Here is an 18,337-nt window from a genome sequence, read left to right as displayed (position 1 = left end):
TCAGCGATAAATTTTTTTAAGGGATTTTATGTCCAGGTAACTAAGACCTTTAAATCATGTCTTATATTTTAATTTATATTCATATTTTTATGAAAAATGATATTATGGAGTGAAATGAAATGAAGATGATTAATTTGAGACATTAATCAACTGGGATGAATTTTATTTCAGTCCATATTATCATTTTTCACAAAAAAAGAATATACATTATAAGACATAACTTAAAAGTCTTAGTTACCTGGTCATAAAATCACTTTAAAAAAAAGCGACTGTCGCGACATTTTGGATTTTTTTTAAACTTAAGATTTACAAACTACCGCGATTGATTGATTCTTTCCGCGACATTTAGGCTGTTGTACTTTTCTAAAACATGGTAGGGAAAGGAAGTGTAAAATGCTCAAAATGCGGCATTACATCAAAAGAATATTTTCCTTAACCTTCCATAGGTTTCCTCTTCCGTCCAAGCATCGGTCTCTGAGGTAAGTAGATCAAACATTAATATTTGGATTAATTTTAGATAAACGTCCTCCTGATTTTACAAGTTCTCACTTTTTGCACAATTCCGACTTGAATTATGCAAAAAGTGTACTTACTTAATATTATTTTGAAGATTGCTTAGAACTTTGTTTTTTAATTTAAAGTAGAACAGCTTCATACTTTATACCTGTGTACAATGAAAGCATTATTTTTTTAGGGCTAAATTTTGTTTTCTGATGGTGATTGGACATCCAATGAATTGTTAGAAAAGTTGAACGCACAGCATTGGATGCTATGTGGCAATCATTTTGATGATTCTTCATTTACCAGCAGCAACAGGAAAAGACTTCCATCTGAAGCTCAAAGTATACTTTCCCAATTAAGAGACGAACAGTGTAGTCCATCTAAAGCAAGTCATGACATCCAAGTGAGTATTTACATAGTTTACTTTATAATCATAAAAATATTACTCAAAAAATTATAAAACAGTTACGGGCATTAAACTTCTTATCTCGTGATAATATTCCATAACAAATCAAAAAAATATTGATTTGTATCCTTTTCATATTGAAGAAAGTCTTCTCCCAAGTAAAACATATTCACTTATCCTATATAGAATAGGTAGATATGTTAGGATACACTTGGGGGATGTAGATAATTAATTTATTCTGATGTAGTTATATCACATTGGTTATCTTGACATAGTACTTGAATTTCAAATTGTGAAAAAGAAATAAACATCACTTTTAAGAAAATATTTTTTTCCAAAATAATAATAATAACATGTAAACCTACATAGAATACATAGATCGAAAGTATTAAAGTTACCAAAAAATTTACTTTAAAGGAATTAATTTTCTAAATGTTTTATTTAAATTTGAAATTTGTGATTTAATTATTTTTGTATATTTTCCAGGAACCATCAATAAGCAAAGGTATTTTGAAGGACTTGGATGTGAAAAAGTTCACTGAACTTACACCTAAAAAGCAAAAGCTGCATAAGAGATGCAGAAAAACCTATCTGAAATAATGAGGCTCTGAAGAAAGTTTAAAGGTGTTAAAAAATCCAAAAGATCTATATTAAGTGTACTAACATCAAATGAACCTACTAATGAATTATTAAAAAGCAAATTAAGTAGTTCATTTTATTTACTATTACAATGCCAACTGAACAACGTTCCAAGAAAATTAGCTGGATGGAGATGGACACTGGATGATAAAGTGTTAGCCTTAAGCATTTATAAGAAATGAGTCGACTATTATCAAAGCCGGCAATGTGACTTTTGGACAATTATTGGTAAATCAGAAAAACTAATTATTGACTTTGTATTCCATTGGCAGTCACAAAACTCTTCTGAACGACATCTTAGATAAATAACAGGTTAAGTATTAACCTTTATTTAATGCAGGTTTTGAACCGTATTCTTTGAAGGAGACGATTATATTCAAATCAATCTGTATTGACATATCAATAACATTTTTTTGTCCAAATGCACAGATTGCCTCCCTTGATAATAGACGACTCAAATCAAACTGTTGTTATAGATTATTAGTAGGTTATTTTGTTGATCCAATTCATATTTTATGTGAAAGTAACAAAGAGCTAGGAGATATGCCTCCTCAGTGTTCTGGTGAAATGCAAGCATGTGCTTATCTTTGCGGATTTATTGTAAAAAAGATGGCACTCAATTGTACTCTTTGTAAAAGTATTATGCTAGCAGACCAGAACACTTAGGTATGTCATTTGTTTACATTGTTCAAAGAATATGACGATGTTAAATGTAGTTTAAATTACATTCAGTACAGTTTTTGTAAAATGGTTGAAAAGGCTGCAAATTTGGTAAACAATTATCTAAAAGATCACAGTCACACAGAAAAAATTAAAATGAATTTATATACTTTATTAAGTGAAAATTTGGACAAAGATTGACTAAAGGTATGTGAAGAACATTACGCAGTCAATATTGAAACAATTATAAAAAGTACAATTGCTATATGTTTAAAAAGATTTTGTAAAATAAAAAATGATGAATTTATGGAAGAAGCGTCCAAAAATCATGGAAGAGAAAAATAAATATATTGAAAAACGTTTAATATTAAGTGATGATGTATGTAAAGTGTAAATCGATTAAATATTCAACCATTCCATTAAATTATAAAAAATGCATTAATTTTATTGCAATTAACTTATATTGCAACTTAACTATTAATTGCAGTCCTAGTGGTAAAACAATTGCAGTTATCTCAGATTGATGTCAGATTATTTACAAAACATTTATGCTCAACACATTTGTAAATTTAAAACAATACTTTATTGTCAGATAATACCTTTTCTAATTCTACAAGAAACTAAAATTAGTATGTTTCGAGTTTAGGAGTCATTAATCATCAATAAATGATAGATTTTCATGTTTATAAGTCATATAACACCCGTGTTCAGTTACTATGTAACTTCATCTAATTAGTTACTTTTCAATGACGTCCCTTTCAAGGATATTTTATATTAAAAGTTTCTCTACGTTTAAATATACTGAATTATTATAAAATAAGTAAAAAAGTCATCAAGTATGTAATTTATATATATTTATTGTTAATAAATAACGACACCATAATTTTACCACACTAAATCTTTTATATGAAACAGTCAATTACACTGTGGTAAGCCTTTTACAAATAACGTAGATTTTCTCATTAATTTATTACAGTAAAAAACTTAATTCTAATTTTAAATCTAAAATCTAATCTAAATGTAAACTTTATATCCTTTAAAATTATTCTGCCGCCACGCGCAGTGCTGTATATAATATAAATACTTTAATTGTTAATAAGAATATACATTAAGACTTTTTGTTTTTAATTATGGTAGCTTAATAAAATTGTTACCCATGTACAATCCTTGTTTTATTTCTCTACATGAAATTATTCCTTAATTAAATTCTCTACTTGCATACCATTTTAAATTCTCGCGCCATACGTTAGTACCGATGGCATTAACTGGAGCGTTGGTGTAGGCATTTTTTTACTATGAAGCTGTTGTTCTTCTTCGCTAGAAGTAATAGTGTTCTGTGGCCAGCAGTAGGTACCTATGTAGCAACCAAGCCTTCAAATTTCAATTTATTTTTGACAGTTGACTAGGGAATACTAGGGATTTGTAAAAAGTTATCGATTGGATTAGAATCGATAGTAAAATTACGTGGATGCGTGTGCAAGCTCAACTCAGTACTTGAAAAAAAAACTTATTACAAAGTGGTAGTTTTCCAATTACAGCACAAGAGCGCATAATGCGACTCAGTGTCGCACAATGCCGAATTATGCTGAAGCTTAGTTGAGCATTATGCCGCATAATGCGCTTTTGTGCTGTAATTGGAAAACTACCAGTATTAAAAATTCACAAAATTAACGAATGAGCTCACAACCGTCCTAGTGTCTTAAGTTTTTACCAGAACCAATAAATATCAAAACGTGAGTACAAATACTTTGGCAATTCACTCTTTGTTGTTGTGCGTGATTTCCGTAGTTTTCATTATTATGTTACTACAATATCGTTCAGGGTCGAATTTTCACTTTCTTCGGTCATGTCTAACGACGGGGTGTCGACTCAGGGGAGTGAAGTGCTTGGTGGTGCAAGGTACAATTTAGGGTATAAGACTGCGCGGTAGGTCCCGTCAACGAGTGTACAAGAAAGGCCGCGGGACGCGAGGAATGGCAACGTCTTGTGAAGCGCACCACCACCCGAACTGATGACTACAACCCAGACTACAACCCAACCAAGAGTACCAACGACTAAGAAGAGGAAAAAGAAACCAACAAGAAATGTTACCTTATTCTACAAATTCACATCAATTTATTTTAAATCGAGTAGAAATACCAAACCATAAAATAAACCCCAATCATCCAGCGAAAGGGGATACAAGGAGTAAGCTTTCCTCACGAAGCTATGCTTGAAAATTTTGTTTTAAAAAAGCACTGTCACCTTTTTTATTAGCAAAGTAAATAAAAGTTGAATTTGTGATATACTTCAACCAACCATTAATTTTACTTGGGACATTTTGAGTTCAATTTAATTAGGGTTATAATAATGCGTTTCGAATTCTTTTTTTTACAATCAACTTTTCACAGGATGTTTTAGTTGATTCAACCCATTGTTATTTAATTTTCTGCTTTTTAAGCGTGCCTAGGTTTTTTTATTACCTAGATGACTGAACGAGCTCTCGGTCAAATGCTTTGAAGTGGCGTTTGCAGCCGTAGAAATAACAACATGAATGCCGTTTCCCGCACTGAAATTTCATATATATTGTCTCTGTTCTATAGTTATTACGCAAATTTAACTAGTATTAAAATTAAAGTATCGTTCCTCCCCGGAAGATTCAGTTATTAAACTACCACGGTTATTACCAATTACCAAATATACCAAAGTTTTATAAGTGTTAATGACGAAATAATTATAATTGTAATCATCGTTTTGGGATCGATAGGCTGCGACTATGGAGTCAAACAGAAATAAATAAATGCTTAGTGTTACCATAGAGTAATTTTTAGTTTCCGACGGTAGATCCAGCAGTCCAGCATACGACCACTAAAATGCAACGCTGCCGAGCTGACAGCCGCTGTTCTGTCTAACAATTAAGAAACCATATTCCCGCATGTGCAAACTAATGCACACCCAGCTTAAAACCGGAAAAATACACCAAGAGACTTCAATTTTATTAATTAAATAGTACTTCCAAACTTCAAGCGTTGGTTTATAACCAGATTTTTGTTCAGATTGTTTATTTTGTAAACTTGTTTTTAACAACGTTGCTGATTTGGGTACTTATTTATAAATATTGTAACCATAAGATTGTTTCCTGGAAAAAGATATACCCTGTAGCTGTAACTCGTTCATTGGGTAAAATAAAAAATGTACAACTTGCATGAAGCTAATCAATGTTTTCTGTAGTGCTAATCCAGTGCTGGACGTTTTGGCGGGAACGCGAGGAGTGTAGTTGTATGATTTGTTTTACTTTGTATAGACAAATAGTTAGTGTTTCTTCGGGTTTAAATTGTGTAATAACGGTGGTTTATTAACAGCATAGTAACTGTGAAAGCACACAAATGTGGGAAAATGAAACAAAGCCGCTGAACGGAATTTCTCAGGATCCTACAAAAAGTCCACTGAAAAAGTTTCAGTAAATGACTACCATTTAACTGAAAGTATATTTCATCGTCTCTCGTTTCGCTTCGTTTCGTTTCATTTTGTTTCGTTTCATTTCATTAAATCATTTTTCATATAAAGAAGTTTTCATTGAAATTAAAATAAGACTTGACCTAAAAGTCCTAGTTACCAGGTTATAAGCATAAAATCCCTTAAAAAAAACAGTGCTAAAGTAATTTGTGTTAAGGATGTCCGAAATGCAATAAAGTGTCGATACATATCGTATCGATATTTTTTGAAAATATCAATATCGATATTGATATTTTTATTAAAAAATATCGATATATCGGTATGATTTGACAGAGAATATTCGTGCTAATCAATAGACATTATTTCTAATGACATTTTATGATATTTTATGAAACTTTATGAAATTTTATAGAATTTCAATAGTATAATTTCATAAAATTTTGTGAAATTTCATAAAATTTTGCGAAATTTCATAAAATTTCAGAAGCATCATGAAATTTCATAAAGTTACATCAAATTTCATGAAATTTCATTTAAAAAAAATCCCAGGAACATAGTTAACTACTTTACATAACTATATTCAGTCCGTTGATGCTAGAAGAAATGTTATGCGATTGCTTCAATAATGCGACAGTTGTCCAGGCCAAAACCGTAACCGTACGGTATTATTAGCAATTTTGCATTCATCATTACAGGAGTGTAAATATATCGACATTATTCAAATAAACTGTCTATTGACGGGACACACTTACATGTCGATACTGTGCATGCCATAATAGAAAATCGATCAAAAAGTACCACTGTTTACGCATCATCACAATGGTTTACAGTATTTTCAATAGCTAGGCAAGATCCATCGCATTTTCAGGAGGAAAGAATGTTGAGATATAGAACTAGCTGCGTATCGCCGCACTAGTAATGTTGACTCGTTACCATGGATACATTCTCTACTTAATAAGATTGTGTCGTGTGAATAAAAATATAATTGATGATATTAAAAAGAGTCTGCTTATTCTTCCATATAAAATCTTAACATGGTAGCAGATCGCGTGCAGTAAGTAAATAAAAATATATTGGGTTGCGATCCACTAGAAATAATATCGGCGAAAATTATAAAAAATAAAGATGACAACTGCGGGGTCTCTTCTGCCGATTTTGACTGAAAATTCAAATTTTAGTCATTGGGAATTTAGACTGAAATTACTGCTGGAAGAAAAGCAATTAAGCAATGTATTTTTAAAAGAGAAACCGACGGATAAAGATGACTCACGAGCAAAATCAATTTTGGTACAATGTCTGAGCGACAAATATATTGACATTGTAAAAAATGCGAATACGACCAAAGAAATGTTAACGTCATTAGAGGCCATATTTGAACGAAAAACAGTCTGTAACAAATTTTATTTAAAACCGAAACTCATAACAATGCGCTATGAAAATGAAAGCAACTTACAGCAATATTTCCTAAAATTTGAAGGAATTCTTAGCGAATTAGCGGTAATCAACGTAAACGTCGATGTAGAAGATCAAATTTGCTATCTACTATCTTCTCTACCAAAGATATACGATCAAGTAATTACATCAATTGAGACTATGGCTTCCGAAAAACAACTGAACCTAGAATTTGTTAAAGCAAGACTACTTGATATGGAGACAAAGTTAAAAATGAACAGAAATAGTGAAAGTTATGAGAATAATGCCTTCATCACGTGCCACTCCTGCGGAAAACGTGGACACAAATCATTCGAATGCCGAAGATCAGGACGAGGACAAGGGCCGAGTAGAGGACAGTCATTGACACGAGGACGGAGCTATCCAAGATCGCATGGACGCTCATTTAGAGGAAATTCAAGTTCACGACATACAACGTATCAACATACTTCAGCAACAGGCAGAGACAACAAAGAAATAGGTTTCATTGCTAGCGATATTATTGCTAATGTGGGTGAATGTGGTAACATAGAACTAATTATAGACTCAGGCTGTACGGAGCATTTAATAAATGAAAAATATGAAAATTATATGACGGATATTACGTACTTAGATAAACATGTCAAAATAATCGTAGCTAACGGCCAATGTATTACAACTAGTAAAAGAGGTAAACTTAAAGTAAAATATCAAAATACTACGATTAACATTGATGCTCTAATTGTGAAAGATGTTTCATACAATTTGTTATCAGTAAAAAAGATTGTCGAGGCAGGTTTTAACATAAACTTTAATAAATACAATGTTAAAATATTTAATAAAAAGACATTTTTATGCGGCACCGTGCAAGGAAAGTTGTATAAGCTACAAGCCGAATTATGTAAGTCCGAAGTTTGTAATGTTACTGATGCGACAGATCTATGGCACAAACGTTTAGGTCACTTAAATAGGAAAAGCCTTAATATACTAAACTTACCTGTATCTAATAGAATTTGTAGTCCTTGTATGGAGGGCAAAGCCACCCGAAGCCCATTCACGCCTATCCCAAAGCCTAGAACGAAAATGACAGCCGAGATGCTTCACACAGACATAGCAGGACCGATCAGACATCAAGGACCTAATGGTGAAAAATATTTTATGACAATTATTGACGATTTCTCTCATTTTTGCGTAGTGTATCCCTTGAAGAGCAAATCTGAAGCAACAGAACGACTAATGAAATATGTATTAAGAATTGAAAACGAAACGGGGAATAAAGTAAAAAGAATTAGATGCGATAATGGTGGAGAGTACACTGCTAACAGTTTGAAACTTTTTTGCATAAATAGAGGTATTCGTTTAGAATACACATTACCGTACACGTCACAACTTAATGGCATATCAGAACGAATGAACCGCACATTATGCGACAAAACGAGGACTCTATTATCGGAAACAAATTTACCAAAACATCTGTGGTGCGAAGCGATACAATGTGCAGCTTACCAATTAAACAGATCGCCATCATGGGCCATAAACTTCAAGACACCCAGCGAAATATTTTTTGGTAAAAATGACCTATCGCGATTGAGAGTATTTGGTTCCAAAGCTTGGGCTACTATAGTACCCAAACCGGACAAGTTTGCCAAGAGAGCAAAAGAAACAAGAATGGTAGGTTATGGAACTGTTGGTTACAGATTATGGGATCCAGAAGAAGATAAGATAGTTATTTCCAGAGATGTAAGATTTAATGAAAGCGACATTAAATTCAAAAATAACGAAGAAGTGAAACAAGTAAGGTATATTCAAGACAAAGAAGAAGAAATCAATAAAGAAAAGGAAGATATTGTAGAACAGGAAGATGAATTTAAAGATGCAGAAATGAACACTGATCAAATTGAAGAAGCAATAATCAGACCCAAAAGAACGATAAATCCTCCTGCTTATCTTAAAGATTACGAGACGAATATAGAAAACATAAATGAAACTAATAATGTTATATGTCTGAGTGCAAATGCACCAGAAACTTTCGAAGAAGCTATAAAAGAACCAGAATGGAAAAACGCAATCAATAAAGAACTAGATGCACTCCAAAGACTACAAACGTGGGAAGAACAAGAAATAACCGATGGAAGAAAGCTCATAGATACAAAATGGATATTTAAACAAAAAGAAGATGGAACAAAAAAGGCAAGACTGGTAGCTAGAGGCTTCCAACAAAAGAAAAAATATATTTTTGACAGCGTTTATGCACCCGTTGCTAGACATTCTACCATAAGAATGATCTTATCAAAAGCTGTACAAGATGATTTAAAGATTATTCAACTAGACATTCCCACTGCATTCCTAAATGGAAAATTAAAGTCTGATGTATTTATTAAAATACCCCAAGGATTAGAAATAAAAAATAATAATACAGCATTGAAACTAAAGAGAGCATTATATGGATTGATTGAATCACCAAAATGTTGGAATGAAACACTTGACGAATTTGCGAAAGCTAACGGATTCCAAAGATCAGAATATGATTACTGTTTGTATTACAAAGAAGACTGCTGGATGCTGATTTACGTGGACGATATCCTAATCATTGGAAACGGGGAAGATACTATTAAAGCACTTAAGGAGGAGCTTAACGCAAAATATATGGGCGAAATGAAGAACTTTCTCGGAATGGAAGTTAAAAGAAACAAAGATACTTTAGAACTGAAACAAACTAAAATGATTGAAAAGATATTGACTAAATTCAAAATGGATGAATGTAACGGAATTAAAACTCCCATGGAAAGAAATTACAATATAGAAATAAAGGACAATACAGAAGTTTTGGACGTACCGTATCGAGAACTAATAGGAAGTCTAATTTATGTAATGTAACAACAATGTAATAATGTAACAACAAGACCGGATTTAACATTTGCAGTGTCATATCTGAGCAGATTTTTAGATAAACCGAACAAAGAATTATGGAAAGCTGGAAAAAGAGTAGTACGTTATTTGAAAGAAACAAAAGAAAAAGGATTATTATTTAAGAAGACAAATGACAATAATTTATACGGATTTTCTGATGCCGATTGGGCTGGAGATAAAAGCGACAGAAAAAGTGTTAGCGGCGGTATTATCCTACAAGGGCAAAACCCCATTGCTTGGTTTTCAAAGAAGCAACAATGCGTAACTTTATCGTCTGCCGAAAGCGAGTACGTAGCTGCCTCATCATTAGCACAGGAAATTGTTAATTTAAAAGGCATATGTAAGCACCTAGGTTGTGATGTAAATGCCGTGCTATTTGTTGACAACAAAAGTGCAATATCAATGGCCAAGAATTATGAGAACTCTAAGCGTACAAAACACATTGATATACGGTTTCATTATATAAAAGACTTGGTTGTCAATAAGGTGATCAGCATAGAACATATTTGTACCAATGAAAATTTAGCGGATGTTATGACTAAAAGTTTGAGCACAGACAAGTTTTATAAATGCATTAATAAGTTTTTGTGCTAATTCATAATTAGTTAGTTTACTGTTTGTTTAGTTAAGTTAGATATAGTTGTGTATTAAATAATAACTGTAAACCATGCTATCATTTAGGAGGAGTGTTGAGATATACCTACTTAATAAGATTGTGTCGTGTGAATAAAAATATAATTTGTGATATTAAAAAGAGTCTCCTTATTCTTTCATATAAAATCTTAACAAAGAATGCTAAGCATTAAATACAAAACATCTATGAATGCTTCAGCATCATCTTTTGACGTCGAAGTTCAGCCTAAAATCAAGCTATCACTGTCACCTTGGTTTCAGTTACAAAAGCTAAATATGATGATTTGCTCAAACTTTGCACTGACAGTCATTCCTAATTGTCTTAAACAAGAGTTTCTTTCTGAGCATTCCACGTGCAACTGAGCACGATATTGAAGATTGTGATTGAATAACAAAAAATAACAAGATCCCATGCCGCATATCTATCGTATGCGTTTGGAGACTGATTATATTACAATAGTAATGTAAGTGTTGTTAAGTTTGGTTATGTTAAATAGCAGAATACAATTTATTATTGTTGTTGTTGATTTATTCTGAAAACTAGAGCTTTTATAAGTTTTAATAATTTTCTATTGTTTTTAAGACTGATGAGGCATTAACTAGATTTTGGTATTGTATTGGAATACACTACAATATGTTATGGTTTATTTATATAATATTGGCACATATTGTATAAAATATAATAATAGCGTGATTTTGTTACAAAAAAATATATCCCTATTGTTTCTTACAATATATTTTTATTCATAAACGTCTCGCTCTTTTGCATGATTTACCACAGTAATTTTAGTTCAATTCTTTACACTTTCTACAAGCATAAAAAATGGAATAGTATTTAGATACATTTACTCGATTTGTTGTGAACTATGGAATCACTTTATGGGACCTTATGGGATGTTACTCCAAATCTTTCAATGATGGCTTAGAAAATTTTAATTGTAACTAGAAACCTTTTTTTTTTAATTCAGATAATTTTACCTGTTTATCAAATTATAGACATTATATATAAGCGACAATAACTGCTTTATACATAAATGATAGGCAATAACCTTTAAATATATTCGATGTGCAAAAAAATGTATTTCTAGGTCTATCTATATAAAATCTTTTTATATAAAATCATTTCAATCCTATAGTTAGATTCGTTAAAATGGAATTTTTTTCAGATATTACAACTTTAAATTAGTCTACTGTAAGGTTCACGCGTTGTCGCTTAGTCATGTTTACCTTTCAAGCGTCGATATAAATGTTTGTTGGTCTGAAAAAAAAAAAACCCCGTCATGACCTATGCAAGTGTAGTGTTCGCTCACGCGGCCCGCATACACTTAAAATCATTTCAAATCATTCAATCCCGTTTTTGCAGGATAGCCGTCGGAGCCCCGTGGTTCGTCAGGAACGTCGACCTCCATGACGACCTGGACTTAGAGTCCATCAGTAAGTATCTGCAGTCGGCGTCCATGCGCCACTTCGATAAAGCGGCACGACACGAGAACCCTCTCATCGTGGCCGCCGATAACTACATTCCCGATCCTGCGGACCGAATGGAAAGCAGTCGACGTCGCCCAAAACACGTCATCTCGGATCCTCCCGATCCACTAACGGTGCTTCTAGGTACTTCAAGCATCGGTCACCGTTCTCGTCGAACCCGTCGCTTGCGACGAAGGGCTCGACGAGTAAATTAACTCTCAGACTCAGCCCACTGAGTTTCTCGCCGGATCTTCTCAGTGGGTCGCGTTTCCGATCCGGTGGTAGATTCTGCGAAGCACGGCTCTTGCTAGGGTTCGTGTTAGCAACATCGTCAGGTTGAGCCCCGTGAGCTCACCTACTAAAGTTAGGGTTACGCTGACATAGCCTCTCAAGGCTATCAGCTTAGGTAGGAAAAAAAAAAAAAAAAAATTTTAAAAAATCGATTTTCATACCTTTTCGATACTTGGAATTTTATATCGATACATCTATGTATCGAAGTATAAAATATCGCTCAAAATTATCGATACATTATCCTTCTAATCCACTAACGGTGCTTCTAGGTACTTGAAGCACCGGTCACCGTTCTCGTCGAACCCGTCGCTTGCGACGAAGGGCTCGACGAGTAAATTAACTCTCAGACACAGCCCACTGAGTTTCTCGCCGGATCTTCTCAGTAGGTCGCGATTCCGATCCGGTGGTAGATACTGCGAAGCACGACTCTTGCTAGGGTTTGTGTAAGCATCGTCGTCAGGTTTGAGCCCCGTGAGCTCACCTACTAGTTACAGTTACGCTGGAATAGCCGCTCCAGGCTACCAGCTTAGGTAGGGAAAAAATAAAAAAATCGATACATTGAAAAAATAATATCGATATTTCGATGTATCGATATTTTTTCAACAAGCCTAATCTGTGTGTGTAATTGTGTAAGTGTATAATCTATGGTGTATTCTAAACCTGATTTAATCGAACGAACGATTTTCCATGAAAATTTGTGAAAAGTGCTAGAATTCTTGTGTTATTTGTGACCGATTACTGCTACACAGGTAAGTTAGTACTTTGACTCTCAGATCAAGAATTTTATTTCGGATTAAAGCTCCAAAACTCAATTTCCTTTTCAATTATCGATGACACACCCAAGTGTCGGCGAATACCAAAATGTCCAAATGGAAACGATAACAGAATTTGTGGAAGAGCAGCATCATATTTGATTTCCTTACTATCTTCGTTAAACATTTATTTTCTGGCGAGACTTGTAAAAGTTGTACTAACTGTTGTCATTGGTTTATTTTGGAGCATTACGTCATTAAACTTAGGAAGGAAGTCGGTCGATAAAATCGTATCGCCGGAGGGGCGTGTGGAAGTAGGACGTCAGTAGCCGCTCCTTATTACAGTATTGCGGAGTACTTTCTACACTCTATTGTACACATGTGTAATACTGCAATGTAATATTGATTGCGTAGCCGGCTGCAGTTCTGTTTTCGCCTTGATTGGGCAGAGCTGGACATTTAAGAAGCTCTTGACTTCTGTTACAAAACAAACTGTTTCGGTACGTTACTTGATTCATTTCTGCATAAAAAATATATTTGTAATAATATGCTCCTGAAATATTTTCTGTACAATCCTAGTTTTTCTATTAGAAAAATTTTTGGTTAATTTTTCCACAAATAAAACGGAAATAAACAAAATTAAGACAAAAACAAATTATTCGAATAATAAAAAAAAACCATACAAGATTTAAAGTATGCAATAAATGTAAATATTAATTGACTTTTATGGAAGTCCCCCCACAGCAATGACCCATATGAGCAATGACCTACCTGAAGCAAAAATTTTGCTGTCTTGCCACCAAGCTGTTAAAGTTAATAAGAAGACTCAATCTTAGCTCTGTTGTCACTTAATGTTTGCTGAGCTTTGTTTGTAAATTTTACTTATTTTAAAGAATGTAATAAGACTTATAAATTGGAAAAAACATCCATTCCTTTTACGTGTGAATATGTCCTTAAAACAATTGGTACCTCCCTATAGGATTTCATTTTAGACATAATATCTTATCACTTAATATCAGGACACTGGGTCTCCTTACATTTAGGACACTGATAATAGACAATGACACTTTTGTGTATTTGTAATTAATGTTTATTTTTCTTTTATTGGAAACACATAATTGCTTATTCTGAAATAATAGGTTTCTAATGTAAGGGGTTAATATCAAAGGAAAAAAGAAAACTAAAGTATTCAATATTATAAATATGAGACAAGACATAATAATATAATGTATGATGTTCGGCACAGTAGACATCTGCCGTGTATACTTGACCAGATCGAAGAAAGCTATAGTGAATAACACCATGGTGAGACCACCAAACAGTTACCATTACCTTTTTATTGGTAAGCTTTGCTTTTGGGAACTGTTGCAGCCTTTGACCTGGGGTCAGCCATTGCATTTTTTGATTATGGTTATCGTAAATTCAATCCAATATTCCTTTATTTCTATGGTTATGGTTGACTAAATTACAGTATTGATTTACTCTAGCTAAGCAATCAACTGTGACGATAAGTAGGTCATTACAACATCTAGTAAGTATGATTTGTAAAAATCTTGATCTTATGATATTTTCTTCTTTGAATAACATCTGTTTAGTAGTAATAGGGGTTAAAGTATGAAATTGCCGCTTTATTGTAATAGGTACTTCAAATTGACGCTGATCAGATCAGAATCTAGATCACCAGAGTTCTATCAGGTTATATTGGATGGCAGCAATGTATAGATAATAATGGTAGATATTTTGATTAAATAAATATGTTAAATGAAAAAAAAAGTGAATTTAATTTTTTCAGTACAAATCAGCAATTTCATACATTAACTCTTAATACTTTATTATCTGTATAGAATCATTATATAAATATCAGGTACTTAGGTTTGACTTCATGCAGAAAAGGGCCTTTTTTTTTTTTCGGGCCGAGGGCCGAACCTCCTACGAGGTCCCCGCGCCTAGGGGGCGCGCGGGGTATGTGAGACTCAACGATCTGCAGGTGTTGAGAGCAGACCGCGGGCCTAAGGAATTTAGGGCCCACCCACTAAACGACTCCCCTGCACTCTTACACCCGGCGTCCGATCTCCGTCCGGGGTCAAAACCCGGTCAGAGTAGGGGGGTTCCCGCGGTCAACACTACAACCAGACACGCGGCGCCACCCCGAGGACGCCCGACCGACGGGTCGTCGAGGCGATAGTCAACGACCAACGACGTCAGTCTCCGCGGTACGGCGGCCTTACCAGGCCGCCCGGGCGATGCCGCTGGTGTTCCGGGATACCCCGCTGGGCCAGAACCAGCCTGCCGGGTCGGAACGCGATACACCGCCGACCGGGTTGCTCTTCCACAGTATGTTCAGGGACGACAGAGACGACGAAAATGCGGACCGCATCGCAATCCGCAGTCGCCGACGCGTCGTCCCGTCCTCCTGGTGCCAGCGCGCTAGAGTGACGGTAGCGTGCGGCGCAGTCTCAACCCCCTTAGGTCGCCCCGTGACCATCACCGGGAGGAGACTGCCTCCTCATAGGGGCCGGAGCTGGACAAACGCGCTCCTCCGACCCCCGGCTCGACGGCGGCGGCACGGCGCCGAGAGGGAGGAAGAGTTCTCCCTCTCCCGTTCCGCCGCCTCCTTCTGCGAGATGGTGGACACGCAGAAGTCGAGCATCGCCTGCCAGGACTCATCGCTGCCGAGCATCGCAGCCACGACGGTCGGAAGCGACAAGTCCGGTCCTATTTTTGCAACGAGGACGCGGCGCTGCTCCGCGAAAGCGGGGCAGTACGCGAGCGTGATGCAGAAAAGGGCCTAGGCCATGTCGATAATTCATTTAACAGTGGAGACTGGAGAGGCTATGAATTAGTTTGTTTGTATGGTATAATAGAGCGTCATGCAAATGAAACATTTTTAGGACTCTAATACATTTACTTATTGACACCATTGGAAGAAAAGTATATGACCACCCTGATTGATAGTAAGTAGTGATCGTCAGCGATGGATGTCAGCAATGCCAGAAGCAAAGCCAAGCTATTACTTCAAACCTTATCTATTCGGAAGATCTTATAGTGCTCAGGAAGTATCATGGATGGGAGTTTATTCCAGAGCCAGGTGGTACATGGCCAAAAAATTACTGAAAATGAACTATGGATGAACACAGGAGTTCGAGATAGAATGCATACAATCTACTCTGGTTGTAAGAAGTGTGATAGTCAAAAGATTATATAGATTAATATAAGATAGAGATAAAGGTCCCAATTTGATCACTGGTACATTAAAGGTCTTGAAGTGTTTGTACGAAAACGCCACTATGTCAGTCTAATTACAGGACCAGGCTTCGGAACCCATGTTTCTGGAGTGAGATGTTATTTCTCTGAAACTGTTCACCTGTGCATTGGAGGATATTTTCAAAGTTTTGGATTGGAAAGGGAATGCTTAGCATTAACATCAACCGCGATTAATTAGTTCACCTTCGATTTGCCGACGACACGTGATTATGGCCGAGAACTTGGAGGATTTCAGTAAAACGCTCAATGACCTCATAGGGCTCTGTGAGAGTAGACCTTGGTATGAACATGGATAAAACGAAAATTATGTCGAATGTCCATGTAGTGCCCAGTCCAGTAAAGGTCGGATGCTTTACGCTCGAAGCCTGGGACAAATTGTCCAACTAGGTAATAAATAGGTCCAACTTCGAGAAATCAATCGTCAATTCCGACTAGAATGGGCAGCGTTCGGGAAACTGCGTAAAATCTTCTCATCCTAATTAACGCAGTGTCTGAAGACGAATGTCTATAACCAGTGTGTGTTCCGAGTGATGACATACGGCAGTGAGACGTGGTCGCTGACAATGTGCCGTATCAGAAGGCTTAAAGTCACTCAAATAGCAACGAAGAGGGCTATGCTTGGAGTTTCCTTGCGAAATCGAATCAGGAATGGGGAGATATTCAGAAGAACCAAGGTAACTGACATAGCCCGAAGGATTGCAAGGTTGAATTGGCAGTACGCAGGAAACATTGCTCGTAGAGCAAATGGCCGCCGGGGCCGAAAAGTTCTTGAGTGGCGACCGCGCTCAGGAAAGCGCAGCGTGGGTAGGTCCCCCACGAGGAGCACAGACGAGCTACTAAAAATCATGGGAATCCGCTGGATGCAGGCTGCGCAAGACCGACTTTTATGGCGAACCTTGGGGGAAGCCTATGTCCAACAGTGTCCACTGTGCATGAGTCAAAAAACTAAAATCAGTAGACATAGTCTTCACATATCACAATTAGTATTTAATTTGATTTAAATTACACATATTTAATATAATTAAGATGGTTAATTGTCGACAGTCATTAGCATAGTCATTATTGTATCCTATTTGTGATCACATTAGGTGGACCTGTATAATATCAACATATCCGACCATGTTAATGTCTTCTGTTCTATTTCTGAATCAGTTCCGCTTTTTTATAGCGAGCATAACCACCGGCATCAGCTGCTCTATAAATTCACAAAGCAACAAAAAAACAACAAAAAGCAAAGTGTACAACTTGAAGTTAACAGTTGAAATATTGCTTTTATTCTTATGAATGTGTATGAAGTATTTGGTAATTTATCTGTTCTGTGAGCAGTCATACTGAATTAGTCAAGTCTTTAAAGGCATGCAGAGAAACACGTTCATTATCAAGCTAACAATACAGATTACATAGTTTATGAGTCACAAGGCTGTGTGACGTAATCGCGTCTGATGTCAAGTGTAGCCCGACCTTTGGCTTAAAATTCATGTAGATTAAAGGAAGTTTTTTTTTTCTATATTTGGTCATTAGTAAAGATAGAGTTTGGGATAATCGTTTGAATATCGCTAGCCCTGGAAATCAACTGTCTTTTCTGAAACAGTAATTCATACTGCATAAAGTTACGCCGCTCTTGCTATCATTCGTTGATAAGATAGTAATTATCAAATAAAATTTGTGTTACCTAACAGAATCGTAACTCTGTTTGTATATTATAAATGTTAGAGGTATAATAGCCCTTTAATTGTTCATGTTTATTTTCGCTCATAGTTACATAATATTTGCATCGGTTTTCACGAGTCGAAGTCATAATTCTAAACTATTTTGGCTGGTTAATCTCGCCGTTTTTTATTGTTGATTCATTATTTCCGATATTTCGAATACTGTACAATTTTCGTGGTCACTGGCGAACGAGCACGTTGATGTTTAGGTAATTTTAAATCTAAATATTTTGTTATTGAACAAACCAGCTATGAGTGCG

General features: G+C 35.4%; 1 protein-coding gene and 1 long non-coding RNA gene across 9 annotated transcripts in view; both read left to right on the top strand.

The window, feature by feature from the left end:
- Positions 1-252: 252 nt before the first annotated feature.
- LOC149501405 (uncharacterized) lies at positions 253-3,370 on the top strand. The gene is made up of 3 exons (XR_016324228.1): positions 253-479; positions 695-904; positions 1,394-3,370. It is a non-coding gene; the product is annotated as an uncharacterized LOC149501405 (long non-coding RNA).
- Positions 3,371-12,982: 9,612 nt separating this feature from the next.
- The window catches only part of alpha-Spec (alpha spectrin), a 50,549-nt gene continuing 45,194 nt past the window's right edge, over positions 12,983-18,337 (top strand). For 7 of the 8 annotated variants that reach the window (XM_089733123.1, XM_028173842.2, XM_089733124.1 and 4 more), the window contains exon 1: positions 12,983-13,101. The gene's annotated coding sequence lies outside the window, so the exon portion shown is untranslated. Of the gene's footprint in view, positions 13,102-13,463; positions 13,605-18,337 lie in introns of those variants that run through there. The other variant, XM_028173840.2, reaches the window with a different exon arrangement.

Source organism: Bombyx mandarina, chromosome 15, assembly GCF_030267445.1.
Source record: "Bombyx mandarina strain Sakado chromosome 15, ASM3026744v2".
Taxonomy (NCBI): Eukaryota; Metazoa; Arthropoda; class Insecta; order Lepidoptera; family Bombycidae; genus Bombyx; species Bombyx mandarina.
This window is presented reverse-complemented; position numbering and strand designations above follow the sequence as displayed.